The sequence below is a fragment of the Mercenaria mercenaria genome, chromosome 6 (genome assembly GCF_021730395.1).
Source record: "Mercenaria mercenaria strain notata chromosome 6, MADL_Memer_1, whole genome shotgun sequence".
NCBI lineage: Eukaryota > Metazoa > Mollusca > Bivalvia > Venerida > Veneridae > Mercenaria > Mercenaria mercenaria.
Window position 1 is genome coordinate 59,691,742 of NC_069366.1, and position 16,671 is coordinate 59,708,412.

The window sequence follows — 16,671 nt, forward strand, 5'->3', positions numbered from 1 at the left end:
TAAAAAATATTTGATATGTGCTTGTTCTGCTAAATACGCTGTGCAAAAAATATTCAGCATGAATTTACCCTAAATCCATAGCATGTGATTTACGTTAAAAGCGTTATCATATTCTGTACGTAATATTGTCAATCTAAATTGATGAATTATATTTCAAATACAAATGGTTTTAAGTTTCAACGTGTTGCTATTACTTTTCGTACTCGTTTCATTGTACTAGCAATAAATCTTAAATAATATTAAACCGTTTTTAAGACCATCTGTGAGCTTACACCACCTCATCCTGAAGACTGCTAATTTAATTTCCAACTTAATAATAATAAAGCTCTACCTTACATAAAGATTACATTATTGTTCTCAAAACATACATAAATTTAATACGGGTTTGATGTCGTCAAAATTGAAACTTAACGTAGTTCTAAATCAGCTTATTATTTTGCAATTGATTGTCAAGTTGCATAATTGTATAATCTGTCATTCACATCCATGTATCATCCTGAAGGAAATACCTGAAACCTGGTTTTAATTTTTTTTTTAATTTGCTATATCATTGCCTGTCAAAAGTCTGATATCAACACGTAATTTAATGACTTATATTAGAATTCATTTTCAATTTTGTAATCGTACCACAAATTGAGAGAATATTTGAGCTGAATTATAACTTATGAGTTGATAGTTAATATGACTATGTGATGAACATTTTGTAAATACAAATAGATATATTATTTAATGTGGTATATATGAGCCGCATCATGAGAAAACCAACATAGTGCGTTTGCGACCGGCACGGATCCAGACCAGCCTGCGCATCCGCGCAGTCTGGTCAGGATCCATAGTGTTAGCTTTTAAAGCCTGTTGCAATTAGAGAAACTGTTAGCGAACAGCATGGATCTTAGCCAGACTGCGCGGATGCGCAGCCTGGTCTGGATCCATGCTGGTCGCAAATGCACTATGTTAGTTTTCTCATGGTGCGGCTCAATTATTTGTTTTGTTGGATGTAATGATGTTCTGCAACATTCTTACTATATGTCTAGCAGTTGACAAGGGATCGTTTACCTCTTACTTGTTTTTTTACTTTTACTTGTAATATCATTGAACTATTGTAATGTGAAGGATTTGAAAACTCCTTTTGTTTGCTGGCCTTCTATAATATACTTTTCTTATAATAGCGATTACTCATTATCAAAACTACGGAACATTTATGGATTTCATTAATAAAAGCTATGTACAACAATTTGATATTTGTTAATATAAATGAATTCAATATACACCATTAATCATAAAAATATAACATCAGTTTGCTTGGTGTCTATCTGACAATCTGTAAACTAAGCTAGTGCCAGCTAGAAGAAAAAACTTACTATGGTAACCATTGCTGTATCAATATCAAAATAAAAATGGAAACCTTGCAAGAAGTCACTCGTACGATACATTAGTCCTATGTTAAGGTATATTAATCTGAATACCTTGCAGCCCGTTGAATTATTTCATCACAGATCACAGTCAGTATAATACATGATTCTATATCTATTTTATTTATCCAGTCGTGAACGTATATTTGCAACACGTGACCGTGCAATATATTAACGTAAGGGAGAAATACAATATTCAGTGAATCACTTTTAATTTAAACTAAACTAAAATATATATTGTTCTGTCTAGTATATATTTGCATTCATTCTAGCATATAACTGCTGTTCTTGTCACTTTTCAGGGGTGTTTTAACAGGAGAGAAAACGTGTGTTAACAGAGATTCTCGCGTTCACGTGCTGTTATAACACCTTTTTATATATGCGCGTTCAGTGGCAAAGCGTAAACGTCATTCGGCCCCAAAACGGATAATTAAAAACGAAATGACCTCAACGTAAATAAACAACTCGGACATTCCTGCGCATGTCGTGGAAATTTAATGACTTTTATAGACATTGTATTCATTTATCAGTTTTTACGAGTTTTATGCAAGAATAGAGTTAGCGCATGTTCATTTCGTGTTATAACAGCTGCAGAATACCTGGGGATACGTTGGTACCCTCGGATTCTGCAGATGTAATAACACGAAAAACATGCGTTATCTCTACATACCAAGCTGGGAAAATACAGAAAGACAGAAATACAATATCCAGTGAATCACTTTTAATTTAAACTAAAATAAAATATATATTATTCTGTATAATATATATTTGCACTCATACCAAGCTGGGAAAATACAAAAAAGGCAGAAATAAAATATTCAGTGAAGCACTTTTAATTTACGCTAAAATAAAATATATAGAGAATATTTAACATTGTACTGTACAATACGAAATATATTTGGACTCGTACCCAGCGGGGAAAACCATATTGGACGAGCCGTTTCTCAGCTGGATACTCGTCCAAATATATCTCTGTATTGTACATAACAATGTTTAATAAGATATATATAGCAATAGTATTCCAGTTTGATGGAATAGATATAATTTATATGTGTCTAAAATGTAACAGACTTCATACACGTATGTAATTAATCAAGATAAGGCATGGGACGTAAATTATATAAAAAGAAATAACATGCTACGCACTTTCAGATAATAAAATAGTTAATGCACACAGTTGTAGGTAACAAAGCATGTGATATCTCACATGGTTTGATAAACAATTAATCTTTAATACGAATGCAAAATGTACAGAAAGCGAATAATACACTGTCTAGTTAACTATGCACACACATGATCCAATAATGTCTCTGCGAAATTTACTAACTTGTTTAATTAAATTTGTTAGATGCCATATCATAGTAGGCATAAATCATTTATTATTTACTTTAGAGAGTTTCGATGAATTGAATATTTCAAAAAGACGGTGAACACATTTCATCTATTACTGAAAAGATCATAATGGATTGTAAAAGAGAATTTTGCTGCTTGATGTATTTTCTATCAAACAGAATATCTCAAAGACATGGATACAATATAAATTTCTTTGAAACACAAGGATAATAATCCAAAAGGAGAATGCACGTTCCAAAAATATATTTCAGATGTTGACACAACCCTGTTGAAAGTCTAACGTTAAAAAACGTACACACGGTTCATGCAAAATAGTACTTTATAAAGTTTCACAGTTTACTGAAGGTTCCATGTTCACCGCCGTTTGAATACATCTGCGGATGTCTCTAAATTGTTTTTTTTTGTACTTTTAGCATGTGTAAATGTTGAGTTCTGCTCAACCCGGTGCTAGAGGGCGCGGACGGTAGCATGCATTTCCACTACCGTCCATGAACAGGCTCAATCAAACCGAGCCTGCAACATTATCATTTTTGTCGTGTTGAGCGATCTGTGAAGTTTTCACTTTTCTCTATTTTACTATTGGAGCTCAGGTACTAAGTAGAATGTAATTGTAACTTATCAAGAAGCGGCTTAGATGGTATGCAAGTATCTACCTAAAATATTGTATGCTAAGATATTTTCAAAGATAATATGATGGAAAACGTTAAATTAGGTAAACTACAACCAAGATAATCTGTTCTCATTTTTGTTTCACTTTTATAGCCCTTGCAAATTCCCTCAAAATCACTTATTAGTATTTAATTAGGTTTGAACCAAAGAGACATCATCGAATAAACAACCTGAGAATTTATATCTTGAATCTCAGTGATCGGGTCTCAGTGGTATGTGTCTAATGATATTATCATAATACTTAAAGAAAAACTTTGCACAAACAAAGGAAACTTTAAAAGAATTGCTGACAAGAGGCATACAAAGAAAATCATATCTATTATTTTCTACGATTTTCCTTTAGGGCCAGTGCCTGCTCCCGCATGAAAGCGAAGCGCAAAGGAACGATGGTACAATGGCGAAGGGCGACACAACGATGGCGATAATACGAAATACAATACAGTACAAAATTTAATTAAAGTCGGTTCATATATAAACAGAAAAGATGGTGAAGCGCGACAGAACGACGGAGAAGCGCGACAGTACGATGGTGACACTACGACTGTGAAGCGCGACAGTGCGATGGCGAAGCGCGACAGTAAGATGGTGAACCGCGACAGCACGATGGCGAAGCACGACATTACGATGGTGAAGCTAGATAGTACTGCCGCGCTTCGCCATTATACTGTCGTGTTATCGCCATCATAATGTGGCGCTTCGCCATTGTACCGTCGTACCTTCGCGCTTCGCGTTCATAGAGAGCAGGCACTGGCCCTAACGAAACACCATACTTTCCTGATCATCAAGAAGTGAGCTGAGAACTATTATCGCAATTTTCTTTCCATAAGGCAACAACGAATATTTGAAAAAAGTGACATAGCCCAATGTTTGATTGATAATGTATCTAAAGCAAACGAAACGAATATAGGAGGTTGCCAAATGAAACGAGGCAGGCACTAAATCAAATAAATTCTGTGCGTAGTTTATTACTTTATTTACTTAAAGTCATTAGATGGTGCAATAACTCATATTTCCTTTGTCCAGGGAATTCTGACAAGTTAAATATTCCCAAAGGTCGGTTACAACATTTCATTAAAAATGGAATTTCATTAAAGAAGGCATCTCAAAAGATTTTAAATAGAGAATTCGGCTGCCATTTAAGGATGAAAAAGTTGAAAAAATACTCTGGCTCCCTGACTGCAAAGGTTATTTTTTCTGTATAAATACTGCAAACATTTTATAGGAAAAGTTTAAGCCTCTAAAGGAACACAGGGGCAAAAAATGTGAACATAGAGACAACTTGCTGGAGTTACTTTCCATCTGAATGAAGAAAATTGAGATATGTAAATAAAAGCAAACATAGGGACAATCTAGTTGATAAGATAAATTACTATTTTCTATTTCTCAAGTGTGTTAAAGAAAAACTGTGCTTTATCTGAATTAGAAATACTTCACACAATGTGAAGGGAAGGCTCAGCTAGAAACAAAAACAGAAAAAAAACCATTAATGAAGACTTTTACATTGTTCATGCAAAACGTCAATAGTTGAATAGCTTTACATCTTAACCGAACCAGCTCTTTTAAAAGGTTAATTTATAAGACATGATTAGCCTGCAATAAAGTAACTAATATTTTAATGGCTGATGACAGAAAGACATTTTGTCATATCATTATAATTCAATAAAGTTTGCCGTGTGTGCATCTTCTAATACTAAAATAATGCCATAACCTTAAACTAATGCCAGCATAATTTAATTCTACATTAAACATTAAATTAATATTTCAATTACAGAATCATATACCGTAAATTGTTTCTTTTGAGATTTGAACGACACAGTTCTTCCTGATTCTCAGTGTGAATTATTATTCCGCTGATAGACTTTTTAATTCAAGAAAAAAAACGTTAAACTTTGCTGATTCTTTTGTTTAATATTTGTTGGAGTTTAAATTGTGTTTTACATAATATATCGCAATACCGTTACTCGAGGAAACCATATTTACGTTTGAACTCGACGTTTAAATAATATATATGGTGTCAACTTGTTGAAATATATTGTTTAGGTTAACAAAAAAAAAATATTTTCTTATTTCCTTGGAAATGAAACTCATTTTTTTTGTTAAAGAGCATGAACAATGGGGCATTTCAAGGTATATCTGCGAACATTAGCGCTGTTTATGGTATTATCGGAACCAATTTGTTTACAAAACAGGTCGAACAGGCCTGAAAATACATATATAATAAGTTATATCGGATTTATATAGCAGATCTATACTTATACATACATAAGCTTGTCTGAGTTGTTTATGCCTAAACAATAAACCATTTTTATTACTGAAATATTACAAAGTTATGCAGATGACAATACTCAGTTGGAAATTCACTAGTAATGTATTAAACTAATACAAACTCTTGGTACGAACATATTTGAGTACGAGTCCATTACAAAAATACCAAAACATGTACGGAATACTGCAGAGCGATAAAATGTACAACTGCTCAATAAGATAACGTATATAAACTGATAAACCCGAAAACTTACAGCATGTGGGGGCATAATGGGTTCTAAAGGTATTAATTGAGATAAAAATGGCTGCAGCCTTCTCAAACATTGCACGAGGTAAAAAACGAAACGAACGGAAGCGTAAAATGCGAAAAGGAGTTTAACTACCGAAAAGACGGACAACGGAAGGGGTGGTGCCAAGATAACAGACTAGTACCAGGATGCAGTGATTTCGTGCGAAAAATAAGGTAAATATTACAACACGTACTTCTCGCAAGGAAGCAAAATATTTTACTTGACAACAATTTTCATGCAGTAATATTTGACAACAAATATATATTTTATACAACATTTTAAGCATATCAATAAGGTATACACATTAGTTTGATTATTTCAAAATGATACTACTACAAACTTTGATTCTGGTCTCGTTAACACAGTTCGTTTGCTGAGAAGTAAAACAAAAATCTCTATATAATTTTATAGGTCAAACAATTGCTTACGTGAATGGAACTCATTACTTATTAAAGGAAACTATTAGCGTTAAATCTACTACTTATAAGACTCATTAAACAAATTCAAATTTCATTTTTTCCTTGGAGAGCGCCCCACAGTAGAAACAGCTCTTTGTGGAAAAAAAATCAATACCGAAAATAGATCAAGCATAGTTACAGAATAATTGATGAATTTCTTAATTGCCTCCATACTTTGTTATGCAAAAAACTGAGGTAATCAGTTGATACTGTTACTTGAAATTTTCTCGTGGATATTATGAAATTATTCTAAATAGATTTCTTTTAGATTTTCAATTACCTGATTGCAAATTTCATTAAACGACGTGTGAAGGAAACACTGTTTGTAGAACTTAAAAGGAAAAATCTAATTGTGACAGATAATGGTGCTAGAACTTAATTTCTTTTTAAGTTTAATTTAATGAATATATACACCTTTCCCAGATGTTTTTATTTTCAATGCGCCAAGACGCACAGTATTAATCAATGTTTCGCAATTACACGATTCATTCTGAAAACATCACCGAAAGCTTAACAAAATTACAACGCTGTTTAATTCTGGCGAAAATCAACCGGCAAACTTGGGATTTGAAAAATGAATTTAGGAATTGATATTCTGATACGGCATTAACTGCACTTACATCAACACTGTTAATGTTAGCAAGAAAAGGAAGAGAATAATATTGTCAAGGGAGAAGCAACTTTGAGACAAAGTACAAACTGTATCTAGAAACATGAGCGTCACTTAAGTAAATTGGATTGTTTAATTGTGCTATTAGAAAAGTAGCTACTAAACACAAGAGATAATGTAAAATTAAACTGCATGCAGATGGTGAAGGAAAAAAAAGATTAATCGATTTTATTCTCATACTGATTTTAGTGCAATTAATTCGTAAGAGAATAACGCCACCTCGTAAATATCAGTGCAAACATTCTGACATATAGACTGTCTTAGGTAATTACTGTTCGAACATTTTACTTCATTTCACCTAGAATGCGTGAAACATTAACAAAGGAACTTTATTTACAGCATTCTGTCCGTTGCTTATATCCTCATATCAGGGAAGTCTCCGGTAGTTTGATTTATAATGACACTGATAAAGCGCCAAAGTAAAGAAAACAAATAACATTTATGTATAGCGGGTTGCCAAATTATATCTGGCAAGCCGTCACATGATTCAGTTATTTAGTTAAATTTATTAGAAAGTCCATCAGCGCCGCTATAAATCATGTCTCCGTTCTCGAGATTCAGTGACAATTTGTACATGGCGTTCAATTACCGTATGGAATAGAAAATTCAACTGATTCACAAGATCATTGAATTGCAACTTATATATGTTTTAAATATTCTACAATAGAAACAAATTTGTCTTTAGGAAAAAAAACTTATTTCCCCCAAGTGTCAAAAAAGACAAAGCAATGTTTTATTTATGTGACATATGTAACACATACAAACAGTATTACGACATATGTTTGACCAAGTAAGTGAAATATAGTTTTCTCGGATACTTTGCGGCAGGGAAACACAACCGCCTCGATAGCCAAGTGGTAGAGCGTCCGCTTCGAATGCGGGAGGTCGTGGGTTCGATCCTCGGCAGCGTCTTACCAAAAACGTGAAAAATGGTACCAGTAGCTCTCTTGCTTGGCGCTCATCATTAAAAAATCTCTCATAATCTCGTGGTGATGGGTGCCATCAGGAATGAAGTGTCGAGAGTGATTAATGAAGTTGTAGAACTTGTTTCACAAGCGCCCTAAAAATATTAGTATAAACTATAAACTAAGGACAAACAAGAATGTTTGTATAGCGTATTAAAATATTCTTCCCTAGTGAAAAGAAAATGTACATTTAAAATTTCAATGCCCGATTTATAATTCAAAATGTATTTTAAAAATGTTGAAAGGAGGCAAGAAAATGATATAAAACGTTTGGCTGTATAACGCAGTTGTTTTCCAACAATTGAAACAGTGCGGATAAGATACCTCAACAATGTTTGGTTTCCCACTTTCTGCTGGTCCGATGGTTGGAAAACTTTGCAAAGTAAAACCCTGATTGTACGTTAATTAGCTGCATTATATTTTCATAAGAAGTGTTCTCACTTAGAATTAGGCTGGTAAAATAACACCTCATGCCTGTCAAAATAATGACTCTGCCTTGCTTTACCTGTATTCACCTACCCAAGTTTTCAATCATAACTGTGTAGAATTCTCTTATAAGATTATTATTGAAGACATAGATCCATTACTATTTCTAAGATGCTAGAATGACGTCACATTAACGTGCGGTGAGGTCAACGTTTTTGTTGCGACCAGGAAAGAGCGCTTCTATATTTTATCAACTGTTTTAGAGTAAGGGCATATTAGAACCGAAATAATTTATACTTCTTCTTCTTGTCGTTCGCGTCTACACTGTCAGAACAGTAGCCTCGATGAAACTTGTGGTTTGCCGAAGATCCTCAATGCCTCCATACAGTTTCTGGTGGATTGAGGTATCTATCGGCCAAGTCGCAGCTCGCTCCTGGTCATGCCTTTAACATCTCTGGTTTTCAATCATAGACTCATGTTATTTACAATATTCAGAAAGAAATAAGATAAAGATTTTGTGACTGAATGTCACATATTCTTAAATATCAAATTTGAATTTTGCGCATCTCCGGATAGAACTTGAAAAACATGAAAAACTTCCTTTTGTTCCTAAAACTCTGAAAGATGTAACATATTCCTAGATAAGTTTCCTATTATTTTTCAATTATCTTTGAACAACGAATAAAAACAAACAAAAAATGTCAAAAATAGATAATTTTTCTAAAAGTTATCACGTAGTTGTTATCAAAAAGTTTCATAATAAAACACAGTGTTTTCCTCGTCTCACTTCTTGATAAAGTTATAAGATAGACTGACTTTCCAATAAACATTGTTCTGATAACGACCGAAATCCCTTTGCCAACTTTAAAGCTCTAGGCCTATAAGAGAGAAAGTAATTTTGCTTGTGCTAAAATGAAATGTAATAAACACATTCGAAACAAGTCGGGTCTTCTTGATGTTCAATACTTTATTAAGTATACTAATAGAACGTACGCTCGATATTGTTCGCAATATATTTCAGAGTAATAAAAGGATATTTCTTTTACATTTTACATATACTGAGATAAATATCCTTTTTAATAATAAGTTAAGAAATTGCAATTTAGTCAATTAATGCTGCGATATCGTTTCATTTATTTAGTGACCTTAACCCACTGTTAAAAGTAGAAAAAAGCAACATTTAAATGTCTAGAATTTACAAACAAACGAATTTCGTTTATAAGTCGGAAAAATATGACAAAAACATAGTAAGTTACTTATCCTGTCATATTGAAATTTCTTTCGCCTGATATTTGATCATCTGTCATTACACCAATGGTAATGTTAGTAACGTATTATCTAACTAGATACAGCTGGTATTATCTAGCTAAATACAGCTGGTTTATCCTTGGAGACCCTTTGAGATAATAAATAATTTTAAGTGAGTGTAGATTTTAAACAACTATGAATTATTCCTCTATCACTCATGTTGTAAATAACAGTGAAAAGGTCGTGTGCGACTGTTCGATATTCTTACCAATAAGCAGAAGTACACAGATATGACATTAGAATCGCATCATGGGTGTAGTGTAATACAAATAAATCTTAACTGGCCGAGTGCGAGCGTAATAATTGCTTGCATAAACTTCAATGTGTATTTTTCTCAACATAAATACGCATGTGCACACACATTCTTAGATATACAACTGTATAATTTTGTTTATTTGTTTTTTTTGTAGAGAAATCTTAACAAAGACAAAATTATTAGCCATGTGTCAACTGTCCAGCTTTTTAGGCGAAGCAGACCCTTGTAATCAACAAGAAATTATTTTGAGAACGAGCGGACACCTGTGTAACAACAGACGTTTGACAAGCCAGCTGAATAGCTTCGTCGTTTGACCTAATTCCATATGAAAATCAAGGGTTTAAACCAATAGCGATCAGAGGCAAGTGATTTGAGGCCAGCCAGCAGTATTAACTATTAGGTCCTGGAGACTCCTTACTATTTTGTAGACTTATTATTCGTTCCCTGACAATATTATGTCTGACAAGTCAACAATACTATACATTGATCTTTGCACAGATCTTTAACTGTAAAAATTAAGTTTTAAAAATTAGGGATGTTGTGTTATATTTCCATGTTTTATACCAGGAAAGTCCAAACAATAATGTTACGCCATGGCTTCACAAATGCTATGCAGTGTTATTTACGCAGATAGAATATTATATTACGCGATGGAACAAATACATATGAGCCGTGCCATGAGAAAACCAACATAGTGGGTATGCGACCAGCATGGATCCAGACCAGCCTGCGCATCCGCGCAGTCTGGTCAGGATCCATGCTGTTCGCTAACAGTTTCTCCAATTCCAATAGGCTTTAAAAGCGAACAGCATGGAGCCTGACCAGACTGCGCGGATGCGCAGGCTGGTCTGGATCCATGCTGGTCGCATACCCACTATGTTGGTTTTCTCATGGCACGGCTCATATATATTTAGGAAAATTAAGTCTTTTGCAAGTTTCAGACTGGTTTAAGTTTATGCAATATTCCTTTTGGTCGATTGCAAACAATTTCACGAAATATAAGTAAAGATTTGAATACGAGTGGATTGTGCGTTTTGGGGTTTCGTTTGAATCAAGGGAGCGTTTTCGGAAACAAAAACGAAGATTTTTTTTCAAATTTAAATTTTTATTATGTATCGTTTAAATTGTTTAATTTTGATTTCCGGACCATCACTCCCCCAACCCTCTCCACCACCACCCGGGCAACAAACAAAATCAGCACTATGATTTTGTTCTGTTTTGGTAAAACAAACCATTCCTCTGTTAACAAATTGTTATTTGGATTGAATATATTAATCAATTTATAACTTTTTGTCAATTACTTCTGTACCATTAATTATTTTAATCAATGAAAGGAGATAATCAATTTTAACTGTTTCTTGACAGTTTCCCATGGATTTAAAGTCTTAACTTTTAATCTGATTATTCTTAAGGAGTTATCTCAAAATTTTAGTTTTTGCATTTACTTAATTTCACAATACTATTAGAATAACCAAGCAGCCATATAGAACTAATTAAGTTACTTAGATGGTGTTAGCATAGTATAACATTTTTATGGCAACGCTGGAAATAAGAGTGCTGTTTTGTCGTATCCTTTGATTTGGTGGGTATAACATGGAGCTTTTATATTTTACATGTACTTTACCGTGTTCAATTTAGCTGGCAGACATTGATTTTATTAGCACTGACTTGTAATATAGGATTGGAACGTGGAAGGGATGAACGAGTGAGGTCTGGCGCATGAAAGCTAGTTAAACACACCAGTGGTGTTTGGCAATGACCATACCAAGGCGGTACTATACTGCGTTCCTTCTTCATATATAATTTTTTTGCCCGTTTGGTTTACCTCCGTGTTATTATTGCATTCGTTTCTGTGAATTTCCTAGACACCGCGAATAAAAATTTCTACCATATTTAATTCGGAAGACTATGCAATCGTCAGATCTGATATTTTTATTTAACGGTTGATTATTCATTCCATATTTGTACAGTGTTTAAGTACTCGTGCATACGTTAATTGCGGAATGACATATATACATATAACATTTTATTGAAAAAGCTCTGATACTTATAAATTAGACGCTGATTACTATGTCACAGATGCTCCATGATGAAATATAAAAATTTAAATGAGTTGTAATATTGATACAGACAGGTTTGCCAGAATAATGTCTACTTCTCACATCTGTGAACAGTTTTAGCTTGTTTTCTCCGAATTTTCTCATGTGAAATTAACGAAGGTAACTGAGTAGAACATTGTTTTTTATATGAAGATATTTATGACCGAGTTGGACGTGACTGCTGATAATACACCGAAAGTTCGGCCTCGTAATCAAAATGCTTCTTTCAAGAGTAAGAGTTCTATTTTCATGTGATAATCATCCTTCAACCAGTACCATTTACTATTGCCTCTATTTTTTGAAACTGCTATAGAGACGTACGTGCGTACTTGCGGAATGAATATAATTTATTATTATGTAAGCTGTGGAAAAGCATACCAAAAAGCATATGTGACAACACTTGATGACAGACTGTGGGTAACAAGAAGAAAAGCTACGACAAAAGAAATATTCAAATACATTCATCGGCGTAGTAATTTGAATAATTGCAGAAGCTATATAAATGGAAATTCCTATTCTAATATTTCGTATCAGCTTCACATAAACCCAGAATTTACATTTTGCCGTCATAAAAAGGTCTGCGTGTACGGAAGAGATAACGGTAAGAGCGGGATATATCTTGTTTATTTCTGATAATATTGCAAACTTTACTTATCATTACCGAGGCTCAGAACTGTAAGAAAAAGGAATGTCCCGCCAAGCTTTAGCGTGGCAAGTTACACACTAGCCCCGATTCAAACATGTCAGTATAACAAGTTACACATACATTGGTAATTCAGTCCCCGTTTCTATAGATTCAAAATAACAAAGCATTTTCAGGGATATAATAATCATGACCTTCCCTCCAATTTCTACTATTGTCCGAACGAATAATAGCGCACATACATGCAAAAGATGTCGTAGTCTGTACTAAAAGTCCATACTAATTGCTTTATATCGACAAAACTAATCATCCATTTTATCATCGATGTTGCTTTTGAAAGAAATTCAGTAGGAAGTGATGTTACTACTGTATCATATGATAGTGCAATGATACGCCCATTTAATGCGCTTCTTCTGGTGTGAGGACGGTGCATGGATAAAAACCACAATTTTTTCCGGTCGGAACGATCGATTCAATTCTTTGAAATTCAACTGTTTTATGAGGTTTGCAATTATTCTACCAGTGTCTATGATATCATTAATTATATAATTATATGTATCAGCTTAGACACACTTCCCTTACGAAAGTATAGAGTTCGTTTATTACCAGGGATGTAACATTACGCCCAACACGAGTACGAGCGCAGCAATACATATTTCCGGTAGTGCGGTTTAGGTAAAATCATTTTTTCCCATAGAAAATTTTAAAAACAGCATCATAAATCATGTTTGTGCTCTAATGTTTCAGGGCATCTTCCATTTAAACTGTGGTTTGAATTGTATTTATTATAAACAAAACTTAGCTTGTTGATGATAAATGTTTCATTGTGACCTTTAAGTAGTAATCATTCTTTGGAGCAGGAAGTCTGTATAAGCTGCACAAAAGACACAAACTAAAAACATCATTTTCGTCTGAGCGGTGGTGTTTGTGTTTGTTTTTCAACAGTATTAAATGCATGTCACCTCGGGCAGTTAAGCTAACAAATGTTCCTGCATCCTGTATCAGTACTACCCAGTTATCTGCAAGCTCTTCTCATGAATCAAAGGACGAGTGATTGCAGACACAATGTCCTTGGAGAACATACGCCTCGCTCACGATCCCACGGTCCTTTGATCTGCGCTCTCCCTATAGAACTAAGCGGGCCGGCTCTACCATGATAATTAGATCTTTAAAAAGCCCTTGCTATTTTATTATTTTCAAAATGTATCATATATCATTTAAATTGACCTATGTGCTTTTTCTAGTCTCTGTCCTGGCAATGTGCCCCAATTTCGATGCAGTAAAAATCTGTAAAGACGTCATTTCATATTTTCTGACAATGAATTAACTAACATAAACGGCCACGAAACGGTTAGTTTAATATGATATCAGGACTTGATTGACTTGCTATTGAATTTTCAAATCTTGTGTGGCTTTTGCTCTTATTTGACAGAAAGAATCTCCAGAAACATGTTTGTACCGATTACGACAGCTGAGGAAAGAGGGAATCGGTATTGTGTACTGTAATGTTTACAGTATTGTATACATTTTGGTTTCCCATATGTTGAGTTATAATATTTTAGTAATACAACTATTTTTTCTATTGCAATAGGGAATATTGCAATCAGCTTTAAGTTTTGTGTATTACGTTAATTTCAATAACCGCAGGCAAGCCCTCAAATCTTTTACAATTCGTATTTCGTACAAGATTTGGGACATTTATACAAAAATACAAAGAAATAAGAAAGCATAAGAGAATAAAAAACAGTCAACGGAAGCCACTTCTGATTTGTCTGAAATTTGCCTACGAGCTGTACACAAGTTCTGTAACATAATGAGAACGAAGCTACGACACCTTTACATTTAAAAAAAAAATGGAACAACTCTATGATAATCACTTGCCCCTCACCGGCAAAGGTTTGAGGAAGGTCGAGGGTGCTACGCAGGTACACAGCTGGACTTGCAACAATGCCCAGAGTGACACCTTGGGTTTTCATGTGAGCTCATAAAGCTTAAACGTAGCCATATGATAGTCAACTTTTAAGCTAACAAAAACAAAACAAAATGCAAAACCTTAATTAGATATTACTACAAGTAATATATCATGCATTATCTTTTTAATTGTCTTAAATGTATATCTAATTTATAGTTAAAAGTTAATCTGATCCATATTGTCATAATATAGGCATATCACGCGTGTAATAATTAAGTGTTAGTGCGATCTTTCATAACCTATTCTTGTATTGGCACAAATACGAAAATAACTACACCTGGATGTCATCAGTGATACAAGTTTGAAAAACACGTTTGAATCTTTTCTTATTAGAAGTCAAAAACTGACAAAACTTAGAATTACTCCTTTAAATACTAAAAGAATTTGGTAAAAAAATACATTTGAGCCGTGCCATGAGAAAACCCACATAGTGGGTTTGCGACCAGCATGGATCCAGACCAGACTGCGCATCCATGTTTTTCGCTATCAGTTTCTCTAATTGCAATAGGATCTGAAAACGAACAGCATGGATCCTGACCAGACTGCGTGGATGCGCAGGCTGGTTTGGATCCGTGCTGGTCGCAAACCCACTATGTAAGTTTTCTCATGGCGCGGCTCATTTAATGAACAAGATCCAAATGTCTCATTAAAAATTAAAAATATAACAATCTGCCTAAAACCATCTCAATAATTTAAAATGCAATGTATTAGGACTTCATAACTTCTAATACAAGCAACTGAAGTAAAGTAGAGTTAATAATTCCATGATTGTCCTGTAGAAATATAAGTTACAAGTAAACTCAATTATATTTCGATTGGAATGAATGTGACTGAATTCCAAAATAAAAAGAAGCAAATATTACGTATTATTTCGATACGAGGGACGAATGAAATAAAACTGGCCGAGGATCCAATTCTTTCTGTGCGTCATTTAAAATCTTATTTAACATTTAGACTGCTGGCAAGAGATTTTGCCTTTGCGACCAGTGCAGACCAAGATCAACCTGCACATCCTTGCAGTCTGATCATGGCCTGCACTGTTCGCCATTCAGTCAGTATCTTTTTTGTATGCACCTCTTTTAACAGTTAATGGTACTGTCCAAATTGAAACATGGACAAATAGAAATTTAGCATGTTAAGGCTTAATTTGAATTATTCGAATGCTGATAAGAGACGAAATAAATCATTTATTTATTTATTTATTTGGGTTTTACAGCGCACCAACACAGTATAGGTTATATGGCGCCAAACAGGACTTCAAATTTTGGTTCCACATCTCATTTACATCGAAATAGAAACATGAGGTATGGAATCAAAATTTGTATACCTGCTGGAATAACAGGGTTACTGCAAAACCAAGTTAAGACCCTATCAGTCGCCTCTTACGATCATGCAAGGGTAAGGCAGTGGTTACAATTCTTTTCATACACAGGTCGTCCCAGAACCACATGGGGCAATCATTTCCTTTACTTTGGGTGTTTATATTCCCAACACTTTGTACTTAACATTGTATCAGAGGCGAGAACGTCATCGATCCCCACATACATCCAACACGCCAAATATATTTCATATCAGTCTTAAATATATATACTTCAAATGAATAGTTACTCAGCTATTTCAGCTAGGCTGTATCACGAAAACAGCGAATGATTATTTTAGAAACAGCTCAACATCTTTGACTTCTTGTCATGAAAAGCATTACATTTGGCCGCAGGTTACTATTTCCATTTCACTAACAACGTGGAAATGTCATCTAATTATTTCTTCTTCTTCTTAACTTAGTTGAACCTCAGAGGCGCTGTATAAATCGTTTCATGATAATGTACATAACTTTATTACCAAAGTCAGCGATAATGTCGCTCTAAGGCATTATTATTCATTCAGT